Genomic DNA, 12,592 nt, shown 5'->3' on the forward strand with positions numbered 1-12,592 from the left:
CTGATCTTGGAATTGGGCACATAAAAGATTGAAACTTGCCCATGCCAAGTACAATATTCATTGAGGTGGATATAAGGGATGAAGTTGCAGCAGTCACAATTTGCCTATTCTGGGATAACTGTCCTTCCTCATCACATCACAGCACGAGCTGTTTCTTAAATGTTTTCAAAGCTTTCAGCTTCCACACCCCTTCAGCTGATTATACCACACCCTCAACTATTTCCATTCCATTGCCTGGAAATTTGATGGTAAATTCTGTCAACATTAAACAATGGGAAACCTATTTTTTCCTAGATTAAAGTGAGATATTGACTATTTCCAGGTTGCTTATGTGGGAAGTTTTGACCAGTCGATCCTGTTTTTTTAGTAGCCTTAGCAACGACTGAAACAAAATAAGACCATAAGACATAGGTACAAAATTAGGCCAGTCCATCGAATCTTCTTCGGCATACCATCATGGCTAATTTATAATCCCTCTCAACCCATTCTCCTGCCTTCTCCCAGTGGTCTTTGATGTCCTTACTAATCAAGAACCTTTCAACTTCCACTTTAAATATATCCAATGACTTGGCATCCACAGCCATCTGTGGCAATGAATTCCACAGATTCACCATCCGCTGGCTAAAGAAATTCCTCCTCATTTCGTTCTAAGGAGACGTCCTAGTATTCTGAGGTTGTTCCACCTGGTCCTAAACTCTCCCACTATAAAATCATCTTCTCCACATCCACTCTGTCTAGGCCTTTCAATATTTCATAAGTTTCTGCTCACAATACTCCATGAACGGTCTGACCAATGTCTTATAAAGTCACAGCATTACACCCTTGCTCTGATATTTTCCTACATTGTATTCTATCTAAAACTTCTTTGTCCATTCTTCTAATCTCTCTAAACTTTCTGCAGACTCCCTGCTTCCTCAACACTACCTACCCCTCCACCTATCTTTGTATTGTCCACAAACTTGGCCACAAAGACATCAATTCCATCATCCAATTCATTGATGTATAACATGAAAAAAATGGTCCCAATATCGACCCCTGCAGAACACCACTACTCACCAGCAGCCAACCAGAAAAGGCCCCCTTTATTCCCTTTCCCTACCTCTTGCCAGTCAGCCAAATTTCTATCCGTAATACAAGGGGTAATTGATAAGTTCGTGGCCTAAGGTAGAAGGAGATGAGTTATTAACTTCAAACTTTCTGCATAATCATTTAAAGAGTTGAACTGCAGATGCACGTAATGAGAGCTGTATAACTCATCCCCTTCTACCTTAGGCCCTAAACTTACCTCCAATATGCCGACTTCTACAAAGGGATCCATACACTCCACAACCACTGGACTAAGTGTGTCCACACTTAGTCCAGTGAGGGGACTATGTTTAAAAAAAATGTTAGGTTTACTAAAATTGACTCCCACCCTTTCGTAGTATCTTTCCTGTAATACCATGGGCTCCTATCTCGTTTAGCACCTAACATGTGGCACCTTGCCAAAGACTTCTGAAAATCCAGGCAACCAGCATTCACTGACACTCCTTTGTCTATCCCGCCTGTTATTTCCTCAAAGAATTCCAACAGATTTGTCAATCAAAATTTCCCCTTAAGGAAACTATGCTGACTTCAGCCTATTTTATAATGAGCTAGCAAGTACCCTAAAACCTCATTCTTAATACTGGACTCCAACATCTTCCAAATCACTGAAGTCAGGTTAACTGGTCGATAATTTCTTGTCTTTTGCCTCCCTCTCTTGATGTGTACAGTGACATCTGCAATTTTCCAGTCCTCCAGAATCATTCCAGAGTCCAGTGATTTTTGAAAGGCCAGCTGGAAAATGGACTGAAAATGGCAGGTTGAATTTAATGCAGACAATTGTGAGGTTTGCCATTTTTGGAGGACAGGCCAGGGTAGGACTTACACATTGAAAGGTAGGCCACTGCAGAGAGCAGTAGAACAGAGGGATTTGGGAATACAGATCAATAATTCATTGAAAGTGGTATCAAAAGTAGATAGGATCTTAAACAGAGCTTTTTGGCATATTGACCATTATGAATCAAAGTACTGAGTGCAGGGATGTTATGTTAAGGTTGTATAAGGTATTGGTGACGCTAATTTGGAGTATTAGCCTACAGGAAAGATATCAATAAGGTTGAAACAATGCAGAAAAAATTTACAAGCATGTTACCAGAACTTGAGGATATAAATTATAGGGGAAGTTTGAGTAAGTTAGGACTTCATTCCCTAGAGTACAGGGGATTGAGGGGAGATTTTGATATACAAAATTATGAAGGGATAGATAGGGTAAATGCAAGCAGGCTTTTACCACTGAGGTTGGGTGAGGCTAAAACTAGAGGGCATGGGTTAAGGATGAAAAGTGAAATGTTTAAGGGAACATGGGGGGCATCTTTTTCACTCAGACAGTGGTGAGGTTGTCGAATGCCTGCCTGCAGAACTGCGGAGGTGATGGATGTGGGTTTAATTTCAACATTTAAAAGAAATTTGGATAGATACATGGATGGAGTCATGGAGGTGCAGGTCAATGGGACCAGGCAGACTAACAGTTTAGATGAGCCGAAAGGCCTGTTTCTGTGCAACAGTGTTCTATCACCAATGCCTGTCATAACCTTGAGGTTTAGTCCATCTGGTCTAGCTGACTAATTAACCTTCAGATTTTTCAGATTCCCAAGTACCTTTTCCTTAGTAATAGTAACTGCATTTATTTCTGCCTCCTGACACTCACAAATTTCTGACTGGTGCCTTCCACACTGAAGACTGTCGCAAAATGCTGTTTGTCTGCGATTTCTTTATTCCATATTACTACCTCTAGTGTCATTTTCCAGTGGTACAATATTGACTCATGCCTCTCCTTTACTCTTTATTTATCTGGAAAACTCTTGATATCCTCTTTTATATTACTGACTCATTTGCCATCATATTTCATCTTTACTCTCCTTATTGAGTTTTAGTTGCCTTCTGTCTTTCTCAATCCTACCTACCTTTGCTAACATATGCCTTCTTTTTCGCTTATATACCAACTTTGACTTCACATGTCAGCCATAATTGCCTCATCCTCCCTATGAAATACAACTTCTTTGGGATGAATCTATCCTGTGCCTTCCAAATTACTCCCAGCAACTCCAGCCAGTTCTGTTCTGCTATCATCCCTGCTAATGACCCCTTCCAATCAGCTTTGGCCATCTCTTCTCTCATGCCTCTGTAGTTCCCTTTACTGCACTATAATCCTGATTTTCTATGATACATCTGATTTTACTTTCTCCCTCTGAAACTACTGGGTGAATTTCATCACATTATGATCACTGTCTCCTAAGGGTTTCTTTACCATAAGCTCCCTAATAAAATCTGATTTATTCCCCAACACCCAGTCCAGAAGTGCCTTTTCCAAAGTGGGCACAACCACAAGCCGCACTAAGAAGCCATCTTGTAGGCATTGTAAAATTCCTTCTTTAGGGATGCAGCATCAACCTAATTTTCCCAATTTATCTGCATATTGAAATACTCCCTGACTACAATAACATTGCCCAAATGGAACGTCGCAGGATCCTGCCTGTCATTGAGGATTCCTGGGTCACAATCATCCCCCTACCGCTCGCAAATGGGTGTTCAGCAATTATATATTTATCCACAACCTTGGTCATAAGCTGCAAAAAAACCAACATGCCCAATCCGCTGTGCACCCTGCTGGTTCCTACTGCCAACCCTAGGCATATTTTCACCTTTTGAATATGTACAAAGTTTTGGGTTTCAGTTGCAAGTTGGAATTTTGTGACTGAAATGATTTTTTGGCGCTGTACATCCTTGCCATTCTGGTGTGGCCTAATGGGTTAGATTGCTTTTGTCTGTGGCTGACCCACCACAACATGAGGAACTGCTGCTTACTTGTTCTGGCAGAAACCTGGTTCTAGGACAACATCCCATACATCATCCATCTTCAGGCCATTCCACTTTGGGACTTGTGATAGTATTATTTTGTATGTGCTATCATGACCATAGGTGCTGTGTGTGACTGTATGTACTGTGTTTTGCCCCTTGGCCCCAGAGGAACGATGTTTCGTTTAACTGTATACATGTGTATGGTTGAATGACAATTTGAACTTGAACGTGAGTAGATCAGGTTTTCTTTAATATTACTTTGTAGAGAGTGCCTTTCAATAAAGAAGAATTAGACCGTATATCCTGTTACATCTGCTTTGTTTTACTTTGGCAATGCTCCTGAAAAGCAGAGTTATTTTACTTAATTTAAATAGGGGCGGAAGAGACATCCCCAAATTGAGCAAAATTTGTTAGACAGTTTTGCAGAAGATTCAGAAAATTCAGAAGCAGTGGTGGTTGTTTCATATTCAAGGTGCTCTAATATGCATTGGGAGAGAGATGGTAAGCAACAGAGTCAAAATGCTTGGTGTGAACATTGAATTCTCCAACTTCCAGTAATTCCCTCCCCCTCCCTTCCCCTATCCCAGTTTCACTCTGCCCTCTCCCCCAGCTGTCTATCACCTCCCTCATGGTTCCGCCTCCTTCTACTACCTGTTGTGTTTTCCCATATTCCTTCTTCACTTTTCCTGCCTATCACCTTCCTGCTTCCCCTCCCCCACCCCTTTATCTTTCCCCTTACTGGTTTTTCACCTGGAACCTACCAGCCTTCTCCTTCCCACCTTCCCCCTACCTTCTTTATAGGGCCTCTGCCCCTTCCCTCTACAGTCCTGACGAAGGGTTCCGGCCCAAAACATTGACTGATAGTTTCCACGGATACTGCCCGACCTGCTGAGTTCCTCCAGCTTGTTGCGAGTGTTGCATAGTCAAAAGCAAAGATTCTTATTTTGGCCGTAATGAAATTAACCAGCATTTGTTATGAATTATTTTAAAGGTGGGGAGGTTTCCGGGGTATGATTTTTGGCTTTTGCAACGGAAAGTATAAAAGTGATAGACTTTTGAGAGGATGCATTGCATGCTACCACGTGGGTTACGGAACTTGCAGCACAGAATCATATGGATACAGTCCAAGTTCATTGAACTGAATTTGACAGGCTGCTCATGGTGCTTGTGTTTGTTGGCAACTTGCCTACAGGACGCATCAATATTGCAAACTTCTGAATCTATTTAAAGCTAGTTTATACATCCTTAAATGTGAGATACTTTGCCTGTAATTAATTATAACTACAAATATTTGTAAATATCACCCTGTCTGTCAATGGATCTGGGGTTGACAGGATGAACAGCTTTAAGATCTTCGGCATAAAGATCAATGGGGATCTCTGTAGATACCGACTGTGTGGTGATAAAGGCACAACAGCGCCTCTTTCACCTCAGATAGTTGAAGAAGTTTGGTATGACCCCACCAAATTCTAAGAAGTTTCTATAGGGGCATAGTTGAGAGTATCCTGACTGGCTGCATCACTGCCTGGTATGGGAACTGTACTTCCCTCAATCACAGGAGTCTGCAGAGAGTGGTGCGGACAGCCCAGTACATCTGTAGATGTGAACTTCCCACTATTCAGGACACTTACAAGGACAGGTGTGTAAAAAGGGCCTGAAGGATCATTGGAGACCCGAGTCACCCCAACCACAAACTTCCAGCTGCTACCATCCAGGAAACGGTAGCGTAGCATAAAAGCAGGGACCAACAGGCTCCGGGACAGCTTCTTCCACCAGGCCATCAGACTGCTTAATTCATGCTGACGCTACTGTATTTCTATGTTATATTGAATATCCTGTTGTACATAATATTTATTATAAATTACTATAATTGCACATTTCACATTTGAACAGAGACGTAATGTAAAGATTTTTACTTCTCGTGTATTTGAAGGATGTAAGTATAAAGTAAATTCAATTCAATTGTAGATATGTATGTGTATGCATACACACATACAAATATAAGAGAAGTTGATTTCTATGACAGAGTTGACACCAATGCCCTCAGTGAAATGCTGACTGATTTGAACACATTCCTTTCCTGTATCTCATGTCTATGCTCTTAACTATCTATTAATTGATACAAAGCTCTTGTTGTTCACACTTTGCACTTTTTTCACAAAAAGATATTTATTCTTTCTTGTAAAGTTCCCTTGGTATGCACTCTATGGGAATGTTATCTTTGTGTTGTCCTCCATTGAAGAATAAATTATAAGTAGGTGCGTGTCAGCAACTGATATTTTATGAGACTGGAGCGTGAATTCTCCAATGTTCTTGCATCAGCTTGCCTTCATTTTCTTCCCACTTGCATCTCAACTTTTGAGTACACTTTGTACAGCTACATACTTCCCTGTCCTTAACTATTCTGTGCCGATCTTTTGTCCCTCCATTTCAAATCCACATTCTTTACACAGATGTAAAAGAGAATATACCACACCACCTGTCCACCAGTCCTCTTGTACCTTACCATAAGACATTAGGCCATTCAGTCCATCTAATATGCTCTGCCATTTGATTATAGCTGATTTATTTTCCCTCTCAACACCATTCTTCTGCTTTCACCCTGTAGCCTGTGATGCTCTTACTAATCAGGAAACTATTAACCTCTTCTTTAAATATACCAAATCACTAGGCCTCCATAGCCATCTGCAACAATGTAGATTCACCCGCTGGCCAAAGAAATCTCCCCATATCTCTATTCTAAAGAGGCATCCTTCTATACTGAGGCTGTGTCCGCTTGTCCTAGACTCTCCCATTATTGGAACTCTTCTCCAGGTCCATTTTATCTAGGTCTTTCAACATTTGATAAGTTTCAAAGGCATCACCCTCTCATTCTTCTATACTCCAGTGAGGTTTTCCATTATTTAAGAAAGGCACTAAGAATAAACTGGGAAATGATAGGCCAGAAAGCCTGATATCAGAAGTGGGTAAGTTATTGGAAGGCATTCTAAGCTACTGTAAATATAAGTATTGGGACAATCAGGGACTTATTAGGAATAGACAACATAACTTTATGCATTGTAGGTTGAGTCTAACCAATCTTATAGACTTTTTAAAGAAAATTAACAGGGAAGTTGATGGAAGCAAGGTAGTGGATGTAGTCTACATGGACTTTAGGAAGACCTTTAACAAGGTCCCACATGGGAGGTTGGTCAAGAGGGTTCAGGCACTTGGCATTCAGGATAAGGTAGTAAATTGCAATAGACATTGGCTTCATGGGAGAAGCCAGAGTGATTGTAGGTAGTTGCCTCTCTTGACTGGAGGCCTGTGACTAGTGGTGTGCCACATGGATCAGTGCTTGGTCTGTTGTTGTTTGTCATCTGTATCAATGAACTGGATGACAATGTGGTTAACTGGATCAACAAATTGTGAATGACCCCAAGATTGGGGGCAAAGAAGGCTATCAAAGCTTGGAGCGAGATCAGGACCTGCTGGAAAATTTGCCTGAAAAATGGGAGATGATGCAGACAAGTGTGAGGTTTGGACATTGGGAGGACAAACCACAGTAGGACTTAAATGGTAAGCAGTAGGACACTGAGGAGTGTGGTAGAATGGAAGGACCTGGGAATTCAGGTCCTAATTCCTTGAATGTCACAGGTAGATAGTACGCCAAAAAAGCTTTTAGCACATTGGCCTTCGAATTGAGAACAGGTGATGTGATGTTATGTTGAAGTTGTATAAGATATTGGTCAGGCCTAAACTGGAGCATTATGTGCATTTCTGGTCACCCACCTACAGAAAAGATGTCAATAAGCTTGAAAGAGTGCAGAAAAAAATTAAAGGATTTTGCCCAGACTTGACCACCTGGATGATGGGGAAAGGATGAATAGGTGAGGACTACACTCTTTAGGGTGAAGGAGGATGAGGGAAATTTGATAGCGGTACACAAAATTATGCGGGTTATAGATAGGGTAAATGCAAACAGGCATTTTCCACTGAGTATGAGTGAGACTAGAACTAGAGCTCATGGGTTAAGGGTGAAAGATGTAACATTCAAGGGGAGCATGAGGAGGATCTTCTTCACTCAGATGGTGGTGAGTGTGGAACGAGTGGTGGATGTGGGTTCAATTGCAACAGTTAAGAGAAATTTGGATAGGTACATAGATGGTAGGGGTATGGTGGCCTATGGTCTGTGTGCAGGTTGACAGGATTTGGCAGACATAATAGTTCAGCATGGACTAGATGGGCCAAAGGGCTTATTTTTGCGCTGAAGTGTTCTATGACTCTATTCAACCCTTGCCTGCCTCTTTGGTGCCGAGGAGGATGGGTCGAATTGGACTTGAGGTTCTTCACCTCATGGTGCACAAAGCTTCCTAACTCTGTAGGAGAAGCTATTGAGTTGTTGTTTTTTTATCTGACACATTATTTCTCTACATTTAAATATTCTTACTTTTGTCCTCTTGAAATTAAATCATTTTAACAACTTTGAATTTCATAAATGACAAACAAGGGATGACAGATTTCCAGTTAAACATGTTAATCTCTGTTATTGCCTATAAACAATTTTGCAGTAACACTTTTCACGTCAAGCTTGTCAATCGCTGATGCAGCTTTGCTTTTAACTGTAGTTGAGTTCACTTGCAGCTTGAGGCTCTGACCACCAGGTGGCGGGACAGCATTTAAACCCCTTGAACTCTTGGTTGCAATGGATTTGAACAATTTGTTTTTTGAGCATGGTTTTTTGATAATGGTGGCGCAACTTGGCGTTGCAGATCCGGAGATTCCAGGTTCAGTCTTGTCCTTCAGGGTTCTGTATTCTTCCTCTGATCGGATTTCCTCAACCCAGATACTCTGATCGTTACAGGCCTTCATTCATATTTGAGGGCAGATGTGGGTGGGCAGTAAATTTGGGCCTTACCCAGTAACACACAGATCTAAAAAAAATTATGAGCGATAACAAAAGTGCAAACATCTTGCACTCGTTTTCACAATAGAAAACATAAATCAAACATTGCTGATCTTCCCAAATTTCCTATAATTTACAATGATTTTAGGGGCTTGGAAATAAACCAAGATAGTGAGATGCAAAACGAAACAACTATAGACCAATTAGTCCAACATCTGTCTCTGGGAACGTGTTGGAATCTGTTGCTAAGGTAACAGAAGGGCAGTTTTAAAATCTTAATGCAACTTAAGCATTGTCAGCATAGCTTTGAGAGCAAAATAAAGAGAAGGTGTTAGACTTTCTCTCTGGACTTTCCAAAGGCATTCAATAAGATGTCATGAGATTTTACCTTTAAAAATTTCTGGAGTTGGGGTACTACTTAACATGGCTAACTAACAGATAGGCAAACTCTAGATAAGTAAGTCCTTTTTATATTGGCAACTAACTAGCATTGTGTCAGGGATCAATACAGTGGCTGTTATGAATTTAATATGTCAGTAATATTTGAGTAATCTTGTATACATTAATTGATTAAGCATTTTTGTTTGTTTAAATAATCCATTGCAGGTTATGTCAAAATAAATGCAGTGCATACATCATCACGCTACCACATGGTGAGTGCATGCCTTGCTTAAAGTCAACTCAAAGTTAGACCCGCATTTTGGATTCCTTTGTCTTGCTTTGAATTATTTTGATGTTTTGAAAATACAAAATATAACAGAGGCCTTGGCCATTTCTAGTTTTCATCTAAAGACTCTAACGAAGAAATAAAGTATGTTGTAGCAACATGTTGATGATGTAATTGTAGATGGGAGTAAGTTTAAACTAGTGGCAAAAATTGGACAAATTGAGCAGAAGATGGGGAAGGTGGAAAACTGTTCTTTTTCTTACTGAAGTACTGCTTAAGAGATTGCAGAATGGAGTGTTCAATATGTGACATGCACGAAACACAAAGTTTATGCAAGTACAGCAAACAATTAGGAAAGCTAATCAAATGTTGACTTTTGATTACACAAAGATAGAGTACAGAAGTAGCAAAGTCTCTCTGCAACTGCTTTAGGGAGAAGCACACCTTAGGTTTGTGTAGTTTTGGTCTCCATGCATTAGAGGAAGTTTGTCCACTTGCTGATTTCTGGGACAGTTCGGTTAGCTGAGGAGGAATAACTTGAATGATTATGTCAAGAGGGGTGAACTGCGGTAAAGCAGTATTTTGAGGAAATGTGAGCTTTTACCCATTCAAGATGCAAATGAGGGGGGATTTCTGCTTTAAGAATTGTGAATCTTTCAAATTTTATCCCCTCAGAAAACTCTGGAGACCTGAGATATTCCAGAGATTCAAAGGTTCGGTGCATTGAGCGGGAAGGTAAATGGAGAGCAAGAGAGTCAGATAATATGTGATTTTTGCTGAATGGAGCAGCCTCAAATTGCTCTGTAGTCTATTCTTATGGTAAAATGGTTTAGTGGGGAGTGGGGTGGGGGTGGTGATGGCATGAGTGTAAGGAAGCAGTGATGAAAAATATTGAGCAGTTTGGATGATAGGTCCCTTGGAGTCCTAACAGCAGTCCATGTGAGGTTCATTCCCTTAAGTATTAGGCGTAGGCCTTATTTTTCTGAGGCGTTCAGGAATTACATTAGTGCACTGCATTTCAAAATAAGTGGTACTGCCAGACATCATAAGTGAGAAGAGTATTCCCCCTTTGCAAAGTGCTCAGTCTGAGTTGTTTTTAATCAAAATTATAGAATTATTTAATGCCGTGCAATGTATTATTTCCTAACCAGTGAGTTGCCTCAAATTCCAATTTAAATACACATTCAAATTTTGTGATTACAGTATTAATTTTACAGCATTACATTAATTGTAGTTAATGCTACTTGTTGAATACTGTCATGACTTTTAATTTCTGCTTTCAATGTTATCTTTCACCCTCTGTCAGTCTAATTATTATAATTTATAATTCCCTGTCTTACATTGCAACATTTCTTTCAGAATTCCTCAAAAAGGTGGCATCCATCCCTTGGAGATCGTCATCACCCTGGACCTGCCCTCTTCATGTTACTACCTTGGGGCAATGGGGGACGCACAGCCTGATTCAACAGCTTCTTCCCCACTGCCGTCAGGTTTCATTCAGGTCCATAACCCCATGATCACTACCTCATTATTCCTTTTTCTTGCACTATTTATATATTTCATAATTTATAGTAATTTTATATCTTTGCACCCTACTGCTGCTACGACAAATTTCACAGTTCTGAAAATTTGACGAACTCTGAAGTCTTTGTCCTCAACTCCGTTCTCAAATGTTTGTTTTAAGGATCCCTTAAGCTTAAAGGCAAGTTTATCCTTTTTATTTTTGGACTAAAAATGCAAGAGAGGAGGCATGATTTGCGCAGATATGGAACTGTCGGTGAAAGATGAGATTAGGTTGGTTCACATTTGTTCAACTAGCACATTACCTTAGGTTTCAAATTGCTTCCTACTGTGTAGCAGATTATTTCATGATTCAGCTGGAACTACCATGAATTTCTCACCATCAGTCCTCTTTCAGTTCAGTTGAAGAACCTGGGCCTCTGTGCCTCCTGCAATTGAATCCTCGACTTCCTAACCGGAAGACCACAATCTGTGCAGATTGGTGATAACATCTCCTCCTCGCTGACGATCAACTGGTGCACCTCAGAGGTGTGTGCTTAGCCCACTGCTCTACTCTCTACATACATGTGACTGTGTGGCTAGGCATAACTCAAATACCAACTATAAATTTGCTGATATTGTTGGTAGAACCTCAGGTGGAGATGAGAGAACGTACAGGAGTGAGATATGCCAACTAGTGGAGTGGTGCTGCAGCAACAACCTGGGGGTAGATGAAAGAGCTGATTGTGGACTTCAGGAAGGGTAAGACGAAGGAATATGTACCAATCCTCATAGAGGGGTCAGAAGTGGAGAGTGAGCAGTTTCAAGTTCCTGGGTGTCAAGATCTCTGAGGATCTAACCTGGTCCCAACATATTGATGCAGTTATAAAGATGGCAATACAGTGGCTATATTTTACTAGGAGATTGAAGGGATATGGCATGTAAACAAATACACTCAAAAACTTCTATAGTTGTACCGTGGAGAGCATTCTGACAGGCTGCATCACTGTCTGGTATGGAGGGGCTACTGCACAGGACCGGAAGAAGCTGCAGAAGGTTGTAAATCCAGTCAGCTCCATCTTGGGTACTAGCCTACAAAGTACCCAGGACATCCTCAGGGAGCAGTGTCTCAGAAAGGCAGCATCCATTATTTAAGACCTCCAGCACCCAGGACATGCCCTTTTCTCACTGTTGCCATCAGGTAGGAGGTACAGAAGCCTGAAGGCACACACTCAGCGGTTCAGGAACAGCTTCTTCCCCTCCGCCAACTGATTCCTAAATGAACATCAAAGCTTTGGACACTACCTCATTTTTTTCATTACATAGTATTTCTGTTTTTGCATGTTTTTTAATCTATCAATATATGTACAAATGGTAATCGATCTACTTGTCTATTATTTGTATTTTATTTTTTTTCTCTCTGCTAGATTATTTATTGCACTGAACTGCTGCTGCTAAGTTAACAAATTTCATGTCACATGCCGGTGATAATAAACCTGATTCTGATTAAGGTAACTTTATTAAACATTGTTTCATCGTGCCATTTGGACAGATGATAGACCTGAATTCACCTTGTACTCAATGAAGACCCCAGAGGCCACTGGTGATATGTGATAAGGGTAGCAATAGGCATTCTGGAATAATTTTTTTTTAATTCA

Source organism: Mobula hypostoma, chromosome 7, assembly GCF_963921235.1.
Source record: "Mobula hypostoma chromosome 7, sMobHyp1.1, whole genome shotgun sequence".
NCBI classification, from domain to species: Eukaryota; Metazoa; Chordata; class Chondrichthyes; order Myliobatiformes; family Myliobatidae; genus Mobula; species Mobula hypostoma.